This window comes from Cataglyphis hispanica, chromosome 1, assembly GCF_021464435.1.
Source record: "Cataglyphis hispanica isolate Lineage 1 chromosome 1, ULB_Chis1_1.0, whole genome shotgun sequence".
Taxonomy (NCBI): domain Eukaryota; kingdom Metazoa; phylum Arthropoda; class Insecta; order Hymenoptera; family Formicidae; genus Cataglyphis; species Cataglyphis hispanica.
In genome coordinates, this window is record NC_065954.1 from 1,775,237 (window position 1) to 1,793,171 (window position 17,935).

Genomic DNA, 17,935 nt, shown 5'->3' on the forward strand with positions numbered 1-17,935 from the left:
AAAAGTGTTATCAGGGAGAATTACCAAGAGATACGAAGTTAGGACCGTAAGCGCCATTGTCTTCCATTCTCTCGTATTCCCGGTGGAAAAACTGTCGCGTAATGTTCTTTTTCAGTCGTACGATAACTGCTAAAACGATTGTGAACATTTGGATATGCTAAAAACGAATTTCGATTTACATGAAATGTAAATTTTTGTTTGACAAACCGGTCTTTGTCGTTGTGGCTGCAATTATTCTTATCGTACAAACAGGAATATCGATTAAAAACATTCGTTCGAATCAGAAAAACTGGCGTGAGAATTTATAAACTTGTTATCTGCCGGAAATGTAAAACCGCGAAAACTCGTAATTAGAAATTTGCATATTTCAGCGGCGCGTGTTATTCGTATTATTACGCGGGCTTGATTGTCACATATCATTATAATGAACACATTTATTGATTCATTTGTACAATATAAATACTTGCAATATTTGATCTTTATACGTTAAAAGAGTCCATTGCTAGTATTTGTTTTTTATTATTATTATGTTCAACGTTTTGTAAAATAAGCGGAAAATAAAATTTACTTTTGCGGCTTAAATATTGCTATTAAAGTTTGCTATTAATCTAATTAATTTTATTACATTTTCTATACGGCAAAAATTTTGGAAAAAGCGCAGCTGTTGCTTTCTATATCTTATAGAAGTTTTTAAGTTGTCTTTTATGAAGAATTGCCGCGACTACTATTTAATTTTTTTTTCTTTTCTTGGTGTAAAATTAAGTTTTAGCATATTTAAGTATATTTAAGCATATTTCTTTTATTTGCAAAAAATAATTGCCAATCTATTAATTTTTGCATTTGATGATATTCATTCAAAAGACTAGAAAGCCCAGGCGAGATTCTAAGAACATATTGTGCGACACTTTCATTTAGTTAATGGCGCTTGTACCTATACGCGATTACTATATACTATATGTATATATCATGTGAACTTCTAGGTGCTTCTAAGTGACTCGGCCAACTCCATTACGCTCAAGAAAATCGATATCGCGTAAGATTCGCGAATAGTTTTTTTTGAATAGTCTTTTTTGTTCTGAAAATTTAATTATGAAGATAACTCATTGGCTTATAATTGCACATTTAATTTTAATTGTTTTTTGAATTTTTGATATGATTGTTTTTGCCAAAGAAAATTCGCCTCTTTATTATAGAGATGGAAATTAGTATCTACATTGATAGAAATTATATCGAAAATCGAGGAATTTATTTGTCCAAAATTATGATAAAATTTTTCTTTACGATAAGATTATGATGAAATTATGATAAGATATTCCTATTTTCTCTCCAAAATATTTTTGAGCGACAAATCGTTCAAATTTTTTAGTTTTCCATTTTTATTACCTTTTTAAATCCTATCTTTCCGCCGATGCATTGCCAATATTTTCGAATATTTGACGAAGTTTCTCTTCGCAACGAAATCGCATTTTCACGATATCGATCTGCATTGAGATGGAAACAGCATTTTGATCTAATTCCAGATCGAAAAAGATATATATCATCAAGATCGCAACGAGATAACTTTATTTTGCTTCGCAGGATCTCTGAAAGATTTATCGACTCAATTTCGCGATGCTTCAAAGGTGCTCGTTTCTCTTCAGAAATTTCCAGCACCTTGTCATTTGTTTGTCAAAACGTATTTCCCGATATTTTCCAATTTTCGACGAGATTTTTCTTTGCAACGAAATCACGCCTCCTCACATGCTGCGAGGTGGAAATAGCATTTCAATCGAACTCGCCGCGGCGACTTGGGAGGGGCGCAAAGTCAAAGGATAAATTCTATAAAAATCACCCCAACACGGCGAGCGCGCCATCGCGGCGTACTGGAAATCCATAGGTAGATATCCTACCCTTCGACGTCCTCTATGAACACACACTGACGCATCTACTGATGTACATGTTATGTTTCCATGTATATATGTGTACTAATACGATGGATTTACACCTATACATGCGCGTGCCGCACCCTTTGTGCTAAAATTAGAAGTGACGAAGCGTATACTCACTTCGTTGGCTTCGAGCTTTTATTCGCTAGCGTTTAGACATAATGTGCAGCAGGGCTTTCAATGGCAGTTGGTGAGCATGAGAAGAAGAGAGAAAGATAGAAAGGAAGGGAGCACGAGAAAGGGAGCTAGGGAGACATTTGAGGGCTGAGCGAGAGAAGAGTACAAGGGATGATAAAAAAGGCGAATGAATGCGTGTTCTGGGATTAATTATAAAGAAATGCCTTTTATTGTTCATTCCTGTTACAAATCTGTAAAATCTATATCTAATTGTTTATTTAATAACCTTCTGATAAAATTTACACTTTAACAAAACCTACACACGACGAATTTTAATAAATTAAAATTAGTTAAAATTAGTTAATTACTTCAATATTTAATTTTAATTAGTTGTCAAATTTGACTTTCAACATATACGGATGAGAATTTGATACACACTCAGAAAACTTTCCCAATTTGTTTTCAAATCGTGGATAATATTTATACATTATAAATTTATATGAATAAATATATGTATGTTATATATAAAATATTAAAAAATAGAAAAAAACTTTTAAAATTTATTATTATATTATGTTTTATATTATTACATTTTCTTTATATTAAAAATATATCAAATAAAAGATTTATATTATTTTTCTATGGCTGAAAAGTTAAGTATTGCTTTTTTCTTAAAAAATAACTGCTTCAATATTTTCAGCTATATCTACATACATATCTAGTGCGAACAATATGTAATTTTTTTAAAAATGATGATTTAATTATCTTTTTTTAGCATTCTTTCTTTTGTAGCATTCTTGTTGAAATGTTCTTTATCGCTTTGTCATTGCATCGGCATTTGAGTACATCATGAATAATAATTACTAAAGAATAAGAATAATGCTGAGGATATAGTGAGCGCATAGAACTTTTCTGAAAAAAAGACCTTACTCCCACGCCTACTTACTTGGTTTTATTTAACACGCGCTCAAAGCCGGATTTCGATTAAGGATTTAATAATTCAGATGCGAGCGTTTAAAATTCCCACTGAATTTTCTGAATTAATTGCAGATACGTTGATGGGATTTGCTCTATCTCGGCTTTAATTAATTGCATCGCGCTTTTGTATTTGTTCCACGATTCATCATTTAACAGCACTTTGCGAAGAATATATTCTGAGATAGAAGGAACGTATATGTATTCCATTTGGCATATTCCAAAATTTCCCGCGTACATAATTTTGACCAAGGAAAGTACCTCTTTCTCTCTTTTTCTATCTCTATATATAAGATTTGAATATCCTTTTCGACGCTTGTCTTTGATTGATAATATCGATAAAACTTTTTCTAAAATATTTATAGGAAATGATATTGTTTGATCAAATGTAACGTGAACGCAAGTGTCTGGGAAATGACGAAGATGTAAAACAAATGACAGACGCGCGAAGATAAAGGAATGATATCGGGGAAAACGTGAGATATTGATTGCGTCCATCAAACTGATAGCGCGGCTGATCCAAAACGGCAGTCGACTACTGTGCTGGTGGCGAATACTCTCCTCCCACGATTTTCATTTTCTGTCAATACGCATCAGGCCCACGTGTCCGTATCGATATATCTTACTCGGCATTAATTGCAGTTGCGTATGATTATTCTTGTCTCAATAGCCGTTACGTAATGCAATCGATATTCTGCACTTTTGCATGCCGATCGTCTTAATTAAACTTATTTGAAAAAGTCTGCATGTATATTTTAAATCCTAAGGAGGAATTTCAATATTTTAAGATTAATGTTAATATTTTATGTATATTATATTTAATATAAAATTCTATCTATATATTAATAATAATAATACTTGCATATTGATACACTAATATATGTAAATATGATTTATTTTTATGCATTTAAAACATTATCTTTCGATGCAAAAAATTCTTTTTATCACCGCTGATTCAATACCCGATACACAATAAAATTGCGGTGATCAATAGTATACGCTATCTTTAAGTAGATCGTGCAGAATGGCTGGTAGGTGACGATCGAGGATGACTATTTTTGGGATTACACGTGTAACGGCGGATTCGCGCATTTGCGATCGTGGGAGTACTCGCCTTGTCACGCAAGATGATAACCAAATTGCCGTCCATCCAAATAAATGATCAAAGATTAAAAGAAACTTGGATTCTTCTCCTTAAATATACTTTTGAGCGCTTTTATATTACTAAAATAAAATTATATATCACATTATCGCTATGATAGAGAAAAAAGAAGACATGATGAGAGGAATAAAATTATTTTAACATATTGAGAAAATTAATAGAAAGAAAAATCTTAATATATATTTATTTTATACTCAAGAGAAATGCTTATATACATCACATCATATTATATATGTATATATATATATACATACAAATGAAAAATATAAATATATTATATTACACTCAAGAATTAATATATTCCCTCGTTGTCGCATAATATTATTAGTTCTTTATGAAACAAGACCCCCCAGGAGCGATAAATGAAAACTCGACCACGCGTTTTGCTGCTTAAACCAATTGGTTCTCCACAAACTCGTTTATCTCGGTTATCTGGAAAAAGGATCACGGCGATATTTCCTTTTATTTTCGATCGAGTGCTGGCGCGGTAACAGTTTTGCAGCATTGACGTGATCCGAAAATGTTTTCTTATTGTTGTGTTTGGTAGATTTAGCCTTCATGTTCTATCATGCGGCAATACCGTACGAAAGAAATGGAAAGTTTTGCGCATCCGAGTCTATTTCTGGAATCTTATTATAATAATATAATGCAGCTTTTTAACTGCTCATTTTTACATAAAGGGATATATTAAATTTATATCGTATAAAATGCGCATGTTTTTTTTTTTTAAACATTTTCATTAATATTAACACTTAAAACAATATTTGTGTAATTCGCGATTCTTATCGGTTGCATATTTTGTAACATTCCTCTGCTATCATATGAGGAGAAATTTTTTCTTATATTCTTTATTTACCGAGATATATAAAAGAAATTACATGGAGGAATAAAAGTGGGGCGGAATATTTTATCCGGAAATCAATTCGAGTTGAAAATTTCAACCTTTATCCGACCCTGTTTTTTTCCTCTCGATCATAACTTGGAGTTCCCTTTGGGCTTTGCGAGAATGGCGCAAAGAGTACTTTAAGAGAACATATTCGAGGAAAAGTAGAGAGAAGTAAACGCTATTTTTTTAAGTGATTCATTAATGCATGTCACAATTTATGCTGCGAGACTTAAAATGTTCGTTCAAAAGATAAACCCGAGTTATCTTAACATAAGTATCGCGCTTTTACTTAAGCTGATAGGGGCTTAGTGTTTCATGTTAATTCTACAACACCCACCTTTACACTGACTAGTTGAGATATGTCGTTTTGTATTCAAAATTGAAATAGTAAAATGGAAATAGGCAAAGTTAAATATATTTATTTTTATTATTATTGGAATAAACGTAATTCGCTACACTAAATAAATTTACACTTTGTTATATAAAATATCATATAACAACGTATATATATATATATATATTTTTTTTTTAAAGTGAAAGTATATATATATATATATATATATATATATATATATATATATATATATAATATACAGGGTGTCCAGCATCACCTGTCGTATGCAGATAAAGCAGATAAAACTGAGGAGAAAAGTCCTGTACCATTTTTTTTACAACGCTTAATAAGAGAGTTATTATTGAGTAAAGTCTGGCCAATCATCGCCGATCTTTAGCCAGACACACGTCAATGAGACGTAAACAGCTGAGCGCTCACGCACACATGCCAGGCGCGCGGCTCATTGACGTGCGTCCAGATAAAGATCGGCGCTGAATTGCCAGACTTCACTCAATAATAACTCTTTTATTAAGCGTTATCGAAAAAAATGGTACAGGACTTTTCTTCTCAGTTTTGCCTGCTCTACCTGCACACGACGGGTGATGCGATTGACGCCGGACACCCTGTATATATAAATATATATACTATATATATATATATATATATATATATATGTAGAGAAATCTAGAAAGTATAGTTTATGTCATGCATCTAAATTTTCTAGTCTCTAGTAATTGTTTGTTATTTTCATAAAAAATATTAGACAATTATATAGCGTCATTTTAAGCATGTTAAAGGATCTGAAAATTAAAAAATTAAATAAACAAAAAAATTTAATTGCTGTAGGTATTCAAAAGCATAAAAAAAAATAGACTTATCAAGAAAATAGATATGATTGATATCTATGTGCGAATACACGAAGCACGTTGATCTGAATCGGATGGTAACTGAATACACTTTGTAAATGTGTTTTCACGAGTATTGGGAGCTATCATTGCTGTCATCCGACGGAAAGAGAAGGAACTAATGTTTCTTATTGTATAATGATATATGTATATTATCACACATAATGTGTTCACAGATAAATGTTTCTTTAAGAGATGCTTTCATCTTAAAATTCTTTCTCAGCAATGACAGTAAAATTACTTTATTTAATAATTGCGTTATTAAGATTTATAGATTTCGGCAAAATTTCCCTTTTTTTTTTTTATTTTGGCATTGCTGAATATTTCTTATAAATGAGAGAGACACAAAATTGTTGATTTTCGCGTGTAAAATGCAGCTTTAACTATAACTCATATAAATGTTCATATTAGGTGATAAACAAAATCTTGAAATATATAGCTAAAGTCAATAATAAAATATATTATCTGAAAGATTTATTGATTATGTTTATTTTCCACGAAGGCAGAATTATATTTCAAGGAGATTCAGTATTTTACTGAGAGAGGTCTCTGCTATTTTAATCTAGATAAGATAAGAAATAAATTGCAAATTTTAATAAATGAATATATTTTATATATTATAGATTAAAATATATAATAGAAATATACGTATATAATATACGTATAAATTTAAACCATTATCATTCTCAATGAAATGGAAATAAGGCAAAAGATTATAATGAAAGCAGTCGTACAAAATACAATGAATTTATAATTATTACTTTTGTAAAAATCAATTAGAGAAAGAGAGAAAAGAGAATGATATAGAATTATTATAGAATTAATGATATAGAATTATTATATTTGTCACACAATCAATATTTTTCAATTTTACCACTTTGATTGTTTTTAATTTATAGGATAGGAATAGTTATACAAGTAAATTGTCCATAAATTTCTGCTTAATTCTCTTTTATTCCAATATTACAAGAAATAGAGAATTGAGAGGAATAAGAAAAATGGATTTATGTAGAAGACAAAGATTGCGTGACATTTATTTCCATCTTGCTTGTACAAAACTGTCGAAACTTATCACATCTTATATCGACTTAAAAACGAAGGGGATATACGTATGTTTCTAACTTTTAATAAAGATAATAATTAAATAATTAAATAAAATGATACACGAGACGTTTGGCAAATCGAGTCTTTGTTTAAATATTATTATTTAATTACTAATGATACATTTAAACTCTTTTTCTCGATATATAAGCGTTGGAAAAAATTCTTAGGTTGCATCTTCTTGCTCAATACGTTACATTTTTATTCTTTCTCTTCTCATTTCTTTTATTTTTATTAGAAAATTTATATATCTGCAGATTTAATTCTGAATCTTTAAATATGATACGTGAGAAGTTTAAAATGTTTAATGTATTCACAAGTAATATAATTCAATGCGCGGAATAAAGGAATAAAATAAAGGCCACTGTCTTTATAGAACAAATAATAGCTATATCCCTTTTATTCGGTTTAAATTTCTATGTTGACTCGTATTCGATACTGTGATATAGAAATTAAAATCAATTAGCGTCAATCCATCATTTATTCATCTGACAATATTCTCATTGTTAGGAACGCAAGATTATTCATGTAGAATTTTGCATTCGCATTCGCATTGTTCTTTCACGCTATAAATAGCGACGCGTTACTGCAAACACTGTCGAATTCTCGCATCCTCTCTCGCTTAATCCTACAAGTTTCAACAGCCCCGTCCAGGTTTCATCACGACAGTCGCATTTACACACTCTGTATTAACGTGTTATCTATACATAAGGATTTCCTTAAACGCATTTTACAGTGTCGTAATCTTTATTCTACATTTTGAGCATACCGCACGCGGCTGGCTTGTCTCCTCTTCACATATCGATTATTATTATTAATTTACTTATATGATACCTCGTCTCGCGCACGTCACTTACACAATGGCGTAACATTACGTATTTATCTCGTGTAAAACGGCTGGCGGATCGATCCGTCGACGGTCAATCCGTGGCAATGTGTGCGTGCGCGTGTTTTCTCATAACGCCGATATTGACACATGGTTGATGGCGATTGGTCACGCTTTTTGCGTGTGCCACTTTATCGCGTTTCAACTCGCGTCGATCTGAAAACGCTCCGCTTTGGTCTTTTTTCATTTTTTTTTCTTCTCTCATCGCGTCCTTTTTTTTTACGTTAGAGCGAAAGCGAACGGGGGGGGGGGGGAGGCGCGGATCTTGGGGAAGGGAAGGAGGGATCACCCTCGGCTTTTATTCCTGAGGAATAAAATACGAGTAGCCGGTGCGTGAGGTCAAGCCGTATCTTTTTATTTGAGAATCTGTGTAGAATTCGGGAAAGGAACGACGACAATCATGGCATTCTCGTTAGCCAGTCTCACCGTTACTTTACACCGTTACGTACTTTTTTTTCTTTTGATTCGCACGCCGGGTTTCGTATTGCGTTTATAAATCACTATTGGCACGCGTGTGTATACAATGGTGTCCTATGTACATGCGAGTATAATTATTATATAAATGAGAGGGTCGCGAGGATATGTCTCGCGGCCAGCGGCTCTTGATTTATTCGTGACAAATGATTAAAGATTATTACGCATATATATACTATTCGATAAAAATAAAAGAATTCAATTAGACGCTTCTCGGTGGCGATCGCGAAACTATACATGCATATTGAAAGCAACGCGCGAGTTCATGTTCGCAGAAAGTAGGAACAGAGACGAATGTTTTGGGGACAGACTACCAGTTGTCCGTGTAACCTAGTTCAATTCCTTTGTATTTAGTTCATTAATGAATTAGTTAATATTACAATTTATTAACAGTTCGCATTATTCATTAGTTTAACGTTCAATGTCAATTTATATAGTATTTTTTTCACCTGTAGCAGATTCTCCCGTGTTTGTATGTTACAATATTGTTTTTTCGCTCTATATATATATATATATATATATATATATATATATATATATATTCGTATATGTATACATAAGTTATATATATATATATATATATATATATACACGTATATATATATATGTATATATAATATGTATAATATATATATGTATGTATAATGCATTATCTATGTATACGCCTATATTCATATATATATATATATATATATATATATATATATATATATATATATGTATGTATGTATGTATATATTTATATTCGTATGTTCAAAGTATATGCGCATATGTGTACACGGACACAAGACGCATGGCTTTACATGTTATCAATAATAATGCACCACCTCTGACTCGAAACGAAATCGCTCAAGTGCGTAATGAGGGTTCTTCGCAACCGCTCCGCGTCGACTTACGCGTCGAAAGTAACGTCGCGAGACCCAGGCCCTTCTTTTTTCCTTTAATGTCATCTTCTCATGTCATCTAGATCTCTCATTATCGATATTTGCGACCGATCGGACGTACCCTATTCTCAAAACTGTGGCGCCTCGTCGTTCTCGTCGCGACGAAGCGCGTGTCATATTATATAAAAAAGTAAAAACAGATTGCACGGGCACGTGACGTCTCGCTTGTAATTAGCGAGCGTGCTGCTATTAAGGGGCCGGCCACGTCGATCGCTGTTCGCCGCGGAAAATCGCGGGACATTCCACTAGTTTGACTCTTTTTTTTTTTTTTATTCCTCACAATCTGGGCGATCGTATTTCAAGCACGCGCGTCACCGCTCCGTCTTCGGCGTCAGGTTCTAATGCGGCCGAATTTTAGACGTCGATGGGCAATTTCCAGACTAAGCCCCGTCATTTCCGGCTTATCTTCGTTCGTCAAGGTAAGGGGAGAGGGAGACGTTCGTGAGTTGCTACTAATTGGCCTCAATTAGCTACAAATGAAGACACGTTAAATTTCACCGTGCAACACGAAACCAATAATATATCACGCGGTCGATCTTTTATCGAATATCAATGCTGCTGTTTGCTTGCAATACGCGAAATGAATAAGAATAAAAGAACGATTACGAAAGATATCTGTAAAAATGCCAATGATTCTTTTTTGCGAAAACAAGAAAATCCGAAACCAATCTCACCTGAGCGGTTAATTTGCCACAGGATAGATTGTGGGAACTGATTCGAGTAATTTAGAAAATTACTGGATTACTTATGGAATAATTGGATTACCTCGATCGTGAAAGGCCAATTATCCGGTCCGTATATTATTCTGATATTCAAGTTGATCATCTATCACGCTAATCTATTGCTTGCTACTTATTTACGTTCTCATGGTCCAAACCCTAAATGTAGTTTTGTCGGGAATAGGTATTTTATACATATCCAAGCACATTGTTCTCAAAATCGTATCAAAGTGTATTATTTTTTATTAATATCCTATTTTATCTAAATAAATGCAGTTTGATTATCTTTTTGAGCAGAGAGAAACAGTTTAACGTAAAATAGACGTGAAATGTGCAAGTGCGTATCCTCCGTTTATAAAAGTTTTATTTATTGCATGCATGTAACGGGGAAACATGCCTTTAAGCAGCGTATATGTATATGTATAAAAATGTTTGATATTTTCTAAATTATTTTTCTTCGCGTCGGTTTCGTGTCGGTATCGGCGAAGCGATTTCGTCATTGATGGCTTGGGCTCGCGTCGCTGCTTCCGCCGTCGTCCTCGTCTCAAGGGGTTTCGCATTCGGCAATTATTAATATAATCGATTCTTATCACAGAAGTTATTTACACAATTTTCATGTTTCAATGCGCCTGCCCGCGCGCTTACGAAACGAGCTTCGTACCAATAAAGATGCGTACATTTACCTCGTGTGTAAATTTATCTTTTTGTCGTCTCTATATCCTTAATCGCGGCGAAGATAATCGAGAAATCTAGCCGTTCTATCGGAAAGAGAACCGCGCGCGTGGAAAAAATCGATGCAGCGCTCAACTATTTCAGTCCCAGTTAAAATTGAATATTTGAAAATAATATAATATCGAAGAGAACATCTGTTTCAATAAAAAAAAAAAAAAAAATGTGTGCTAAAAAATAAAAACATAAAATGCGTTCACGGTTTTGGCAAACAAATTGATTAACTTTTTTTTTTAATCTACTTTACTTAATTTTTCATATTTTTCAAATGAAAGTCATCTCTGTATGTATAAGCTTCTACTTTATAATAATCTCTTAACTGGATCTATTTAATGGATGATCTTCGAATACTCTTATGATATCTCTCTTCATATATTTTTCACATATTTTTCTTTAATCGAGACTGAAAGGATTAAACGTGTGCAAATGTAGAAAGGTTTTCCAAACGAATCGCGAAAGGATAAAGAAAATTTGCGCGCGAAAATAATCCCGTGTCTCTTCCAAGTCGGCCTAATTTGCGTCAACGAGTTTCAAAGTATTACGCAACATCGAGTAACCGAGTTTGTACGCGTAGCGCTATACGCGATTGTTGTTGAGATTAAGGATGCAATAGCAACGACTTTACCAAAATTCTATTCGTTTACTTCCGATCGAAAGGCCGATAAAAAAGAATTGTTTCCCATCGCATGTTCGCATAACGCAATGTTCGCGTGGCATATTGAGAAAAAAAGCTCATTATCTTGACTAAACGCGTTTAGCTGATCATCATTTCTTTAGTTGAAATATTTAAGCATTTGAATCATATAATATTTCAATTAAAGAAGTGATGACCGACCAAACGCTTTTAGTCAAGTTAAAGATTTTCTGTTCTCAGTACATGTGGGTTATCGTGACAATTCGTCATAATCCTTAAACTCAACCAACGATTTCGGGATATGTCATGATATCGCTTGAGCTCTGTCTGTCTATTTACCCCGCGCATATATTAAAAAACACCACATTTTAATATTAAAAACGCAAATCGTGCTTATCGGCTAAAATCGTGCGCGATCTCTCGCTATAATCTCGTGCGCACCACGCCCGATGGCGAGATTTAAAGAAGTTAGCACACAATAAATAGTAACGACAGTAGAGCAGCGGTAGGTAGGTAATAGTAAATGTAGTTTCTAGCGATAATAGTAATAGTATAGTTAGTAACGAGTTAATTAGTAATAATAATAATAGTAGTAATGATAATCATAATAATAATATTTGGTAGCGCTAGTAATAGTGATAAATAGTAATGGTAATCATATTAATATTAATAGTTTTCGCGACGTGTGTGTATGTGTGTGTTTATACGTGTATGTGTGTGTGTGTGTGTGTGATAATAGCACTAACGATGATCGTCGTTTCCTTCGGCGTAAACAATAGTAATAATAACCACATGACTTCACACTAATCAAATCATTTACCGTACATCGTCGAGCCTCTAGAGTTTAATTCGCTTAATATTACACGGACTCATTTCTTTGTTTTCAATTTTTTTTTTTCCTCGTACTTTTTCTCTTGCGCGCTTTTCTTCAATGCTCTCGTTAATTACTTACGGCGGTTCGATCACAGAGTGGTCCTCCGTGTGTAACGCGATTTAGTTTCTTAAACATACAAATACCATGTAAAATTTTTCTCTACGCTGCTAGATTCGTTTTGCTGAGCGTTTTTTTTTGTTGAAATTAACAATGCACTACTCTCTCACCGCCTTTCTGCCCTCGTATCGTATATATAAAAAAATTTCCGATCAGGCGGCTATCGAAGATATACATGTACCTATACGCCTACGTGAGAGGATACGGCTCGTACATTTGCCTCGCACTTTAGTTAGCGTTCGTCCGATCCCGCGAGTTTTACTTGCCTAATACAAGAATCACACGTTCAACAAAATCAATGTGACATGGAGATCGAACAACCGATTTTTAATGTTAAAATGCTCGCGTGCTTGCGATACGGATCTGTAACACACATGTGTATCCTTCTTCCCCAAGTTACCACCTGTTATCGTCCTGTTAGCGTCCTTTCTCGCGAGATGTGTCATTCGAGATCGCAGATTGTCCCGAAATTCATCTCCAATCTGCATACACGCGCGCGACGCGTCCTCGGATTTTTTTTTTTTTAATGTCTTTCATCCGCAAATACGTCGTCAACTATGGCCGTCGCCGTTATACTTGTATACTTATCGATTAGCGCGAGATGAATTAGAAAATTACGCTAGATCTCGGAGGATACTCTGGGTGAATCTACCGTCGATCGACCGCGTCGCCTTGAAATTATCAGTGACTTCCGTACATTATTGATCGTTGCAATGATTGTGCAAGGACTGTTTACATCGCGGATTTTTTTTAACGACGTCTCGTTATATTAAATTGGTAAAGTACAGAAAAATCTGCAGAATATCTGAGAAAGAAACTGCTTGAAAGAGAACGAAACTAACGCTCGATTTAGCAAAGCTCGTTCAAACGAATATCAAGTCGAGTGAATAAATTAATTATTTATTGAATCACTGATTACGAATTAATTGATTCAATTAATTGATTACGATTCAATGATTAGGAATGAAACTCAAATTATTACAAATGTTATCTTTCTTGTAATTTTCGAGCTTAAGTTGTTTCTGCATTATCTTTAATTGCATATATTTTAAGTAGTTGACGAGAATGAAATCGCACTTCAAGCCGATCATTGATCTATCATATAATCATTCTTACAGAAAGCTGTATACGCAATAGTTTGTACGTCAACAATATTTTTAGCGACATTGCATCAAGAAATTGCGCAACATAAACAGCCCTTTAATCATTTCCCTCGCGTGCTCGCAAATTCTATTCGCGATTCGTTGTGCTTGAAAATTGTTTCTGTGTGTCGCGCATCTTGTACTGTTCTCTCGCGTGCGTTCCGAGGATTTCACATTGTATCACAATTCCTTCGTCTACACGCGCTTCGCGAACACGGCAAATCTACGTCGCACGATATGATTGTCGGCAATGATCAATGATCACTGAAACCGTTCACGAGAAACGAACTTGCAATGATTTCCGCTTTGATTTGATTTGTTACGCTCCGTTCTGTTCTCGCCGATTCTACCGGTGGATCGCCCTCGCTGCGCGATTTAAGATCGTCCGTGAAATCTTGGAGTGATCTCGATCGGCACGCGATCGACTATCGTCGATGATCCAGCTCGTTTCGAAAAAAAAAAAAAGAAAGAGAAGGACAGAGAGAGTTTATCGAGATGTAGATAAATATATACTGTCGTATACTTTTCAACAGTTCGCCGTGGATGTGCATTCGTGTATAGATGTAGATGTGTACGCGTGTGTGTTTAGCCAACATTGTTCGCTCATGTACCAACTGGATTGCTGCAGATGTGTACTTAAGTCCCACCTAAATGATTCTTCACTTATGTACATATCTATCTGAGTATTGTTAGTCGGAACACTTTAACTTTATTCATCGTTATATCTTTCTTCACGTCATTTGAACGATTATATCACTCTGTCATTCCGTACAGCTTCGTTGCAAATGAGGCAGGGAGAGCGGTCCGGAAACGAGGATGCTTGATAACGTTAAAACCTTTGGCGACTGTAATTTGACATCATATGTAATTGAAATTATCTTATTAATTACGAAAACTTTTATATATGCTTGTCGAGGTAGAATTAGTCTTATACGTTATTGAAGCAAACGAAATAAATTGGATGAAAAAAGTTTAATTATAATGCTGCTATTATCCATTACGAAATATGATATTAAAGTTAGAGGGAAAATTTCGTTTCTCAATTAAACATATTATGAGATCTTTCTGAATAAATATTAATTATTCAATAAATTTTATAAATATTAATTCAATTATCCGATCAATCATAAGGTCGTTTAAATCTTGTAATATTTATTTGTTTGATCTATCGCGCGGCATTTTCTTCCGAGATTAATATCATTAATTTATTAAAACGCGTGCAAAACAATCTCTGATAAAACGCGAATGCAATTAAAAATTTTGAATAATATCGCGATCAATCCGTACGAAAAATGCTCGTGTATAATGGGGATAAAATAAAACGAAAAATCAACGACGATAACGATAATAAAACTTTTTCGTATAAATAGTACTGATCCGTATAATCCACGCAACACACGATAACAAGAATGGATCCGCGATTCGGTTCGTAATTAGCCGCAGTATAAAAGTAAAAGTATCGACGACGACGAATTTACGTTGTTGATTACGTTAATGAGGGCTCCGAGGAAAGCTCCCGACATCCCTCTCATCCTCAAGAATTAATCGTTTAATTAGCTCGGGGTCACAAGTTTTCTTTCATACCGTCCGTGCCAATGATTACGGACCGTATCGTTGCAAACATCGGGCATTGTAATCGACAACGAATTCATTATTTCTTTTTTTTTATTTTTAAAGAACACACTTTTCTTGAAAAGTCCAAACAGCGTCTAAATGTAAACTTTGTTTTATGCTTGAATAACAGAATAACATTTTATGAAAAAATTCTTTTTTTAGATAGCAAAAGAATTATATGTATTATCCAACAGAATGTGCAGAATTTTATTAACTTATCAAATGATTATCTATGACTTTACTTTTATATTGATAAATTATACAAGATTCATTTCGAAAAATAGCGCGAGGTAGGTAATAAATGTTCAGAAAGCGTGATATATTGTAGGACTGGTCATTTCAAATTACAGTCGTTGAAGGATTCGACAGCGCGAAGTCGAGCAAAGAAACTGTGCGATCCACCGAGATATAAATCATCATCGCGGTAGGCACGGCATCGCGAATACGTCGATCGCTCTCGCAGCTCTCGATCACGATCCACGACGGATTCACCGAGGTCCTCAAGGACTCGAGGGTACGCGCGTGACTCTGTACGGAAAGCAGGGGTGGTCCAACTTGGCAGTTTTCTTTTTTCTTTTTTTATTTTTTTACGCGCGGTTCGTTCGCCCTCGACGCGTTCGCCTCCGTGGTCGTTCGTAAGTTACGCTGCGCATTAACGCGGCTCATGCGGCTTGTACGATCCTCGGACGAATGAGCGGCCGATCGATCAATCGATCCTCTCTCGCCGATCGGCTAAATAAGCGACGCGTCGACCGCTCTCTTGTGCGCTTGTATATTTCTCGCGTGTCCGACGCATACGTCCACACATCCGGAGACACATCAGAGTCACACACACACACATACATACATAAATGCACAAACACACACGTACACACGCATACACATACGCACCGTAATAATACACGCGGTGTGACAATATCCGGTGGGTTTTGCGGAAATGCGGAGGAATCGCTTACGCTTTTCGAGTAGGTAACAGGAGGGCTTTGTAACGGGAGAACGTGGAAAAATATATCGAACGTAGAGGGTCGATCGTGCGATCGGTGATGGCGCAAGTTTATTAGACTTTGCGCCTTGTGGGGACCGCCTGTGGAGAAACGCACAGTGGCTGAACCGCGTTTGCTATGAGCAGCGCGGTTTGTACAGAGGGAAAATATAGGATCCTCGTCGAACGCGAAACAAACGATCACCTTTGTGTCGGCTCTCGCGTCATTGGTCACGGCGCCGCGCGCGTTCACCCTGCCGATCGTCCAGGCCGCACTTTACTTTCCCACCGTTTGAGAGAAGGTTGAACACCCCTGACACGAGTTTTTTTTTTTTTATATTTGGCAGTTATTTTGAAGTCCGTCTCGGCTCCCCACGAGAGACCCTCAACAGATCGCGGCGGTAATTAATTACGACTCAGTCGTAACGCGCGTGCGTGCGAGCGCGCTCGCGCGCAAAGCGACTAACAGTTAATTATATCGTTAATTATTATTTTCATTATTATAAGAAATATTTTATATATCGTTATTGTTACTATTATCGAAAGGCCGCAACAACGCTCTTCCGAGGACTGCGCGATCTCCTTCTCTCGTGATGCCATGTGTCGACTCTCGTCGCGCGTCCACTTATCGCGTTATCTCATTGCGAAATCGCATTGCTCGTCGAATTCGAGATCGATCCCGATCGCCGAAACAAGGTCACGGCGATCGTCGAACGAGGTCGCGATCGATAAGAGCCCGCGATACGCATTTAGACTTAACTCGGCAGCGCGTCCTCTCTCTCTCTCTCGTCTGCACCTACCTTCCTCTTAACGATTTAGAGGCAGCCTCTAAATCTTCGTCCAGCTCGCGTCGCGCGTCGATTACCTATCGGTTTCGCACTGTAGAACTGGTTAATTATTAAGTCACTTAAACGAAAGAACGCAGCCGCAACGAAGCGTGACATCGGCGATCGGGTCCTTGTTCCTTCCCTTCCTTGTTCGTTTTCTCTCTTCTCGAATCCGGAAGCATCTCTCTTTTTTCTTGCCAAGCATGTTTTTTCCATTCGAAAAACGAGGCGTCCGCCACCGCTACCGCTGCCGCATGTCCATCCACCCCGTGGCTTTTCTCGTGAACGTCGTTGGTGGTCTCACTCTTGCTTGCCTATTTACTCGCCTAAGTGAAAGCACGTCGCGCGAAAAAACCGGGCGCACAACCCGGCGGCGTATTCCAGCGTGAGGAATCCGAGAACGAGAGAACATTCTCTTGTTCCCGTAAGGGGTGAGTCGCGCAGAAAGGGCGCGAAAGGGGCTAACGAGACCGTCCCTCTTTTTCCGCGCTTTCTCGTCACTTCGACGCGCTCCGTAGCCACCTCCTCGAATCGGATGTCGTCCCTACGAAAGAGAGATTAGAAGGCGCAAATATAACGCGAGATGTA

The 17,935-nt window shown here is 35.9% G+C and overlaps 1 protein-coding gene across 5 annotated transcripts in view; it reads right to left on the bottom strand.

The window, feature by feature from the left end:
- Positions 1 to 7,867: 7,867 nt before the first annotated feature.
- The window catches only part of LOC126854677 (neuronal acetylcholine receptor subunit alpha-7-like), a 210,262-nt gene continuing 200,194 nt past the window's right edge, over positions 7,868 to 17,935 (bottom strand). For all 5 annotated transcript variants that reach the window (XM_050602894.1, XM_050602049.1, XM_050605413.1 and 2 more), the window contains one exon: positions 7,868 to 17,891. The gene's annotated coding sequence lies outside the window, so the exon portion shown is untranslated. The remainder of the gene's footprint in view (positions 17,892 to 17,935) is intronic.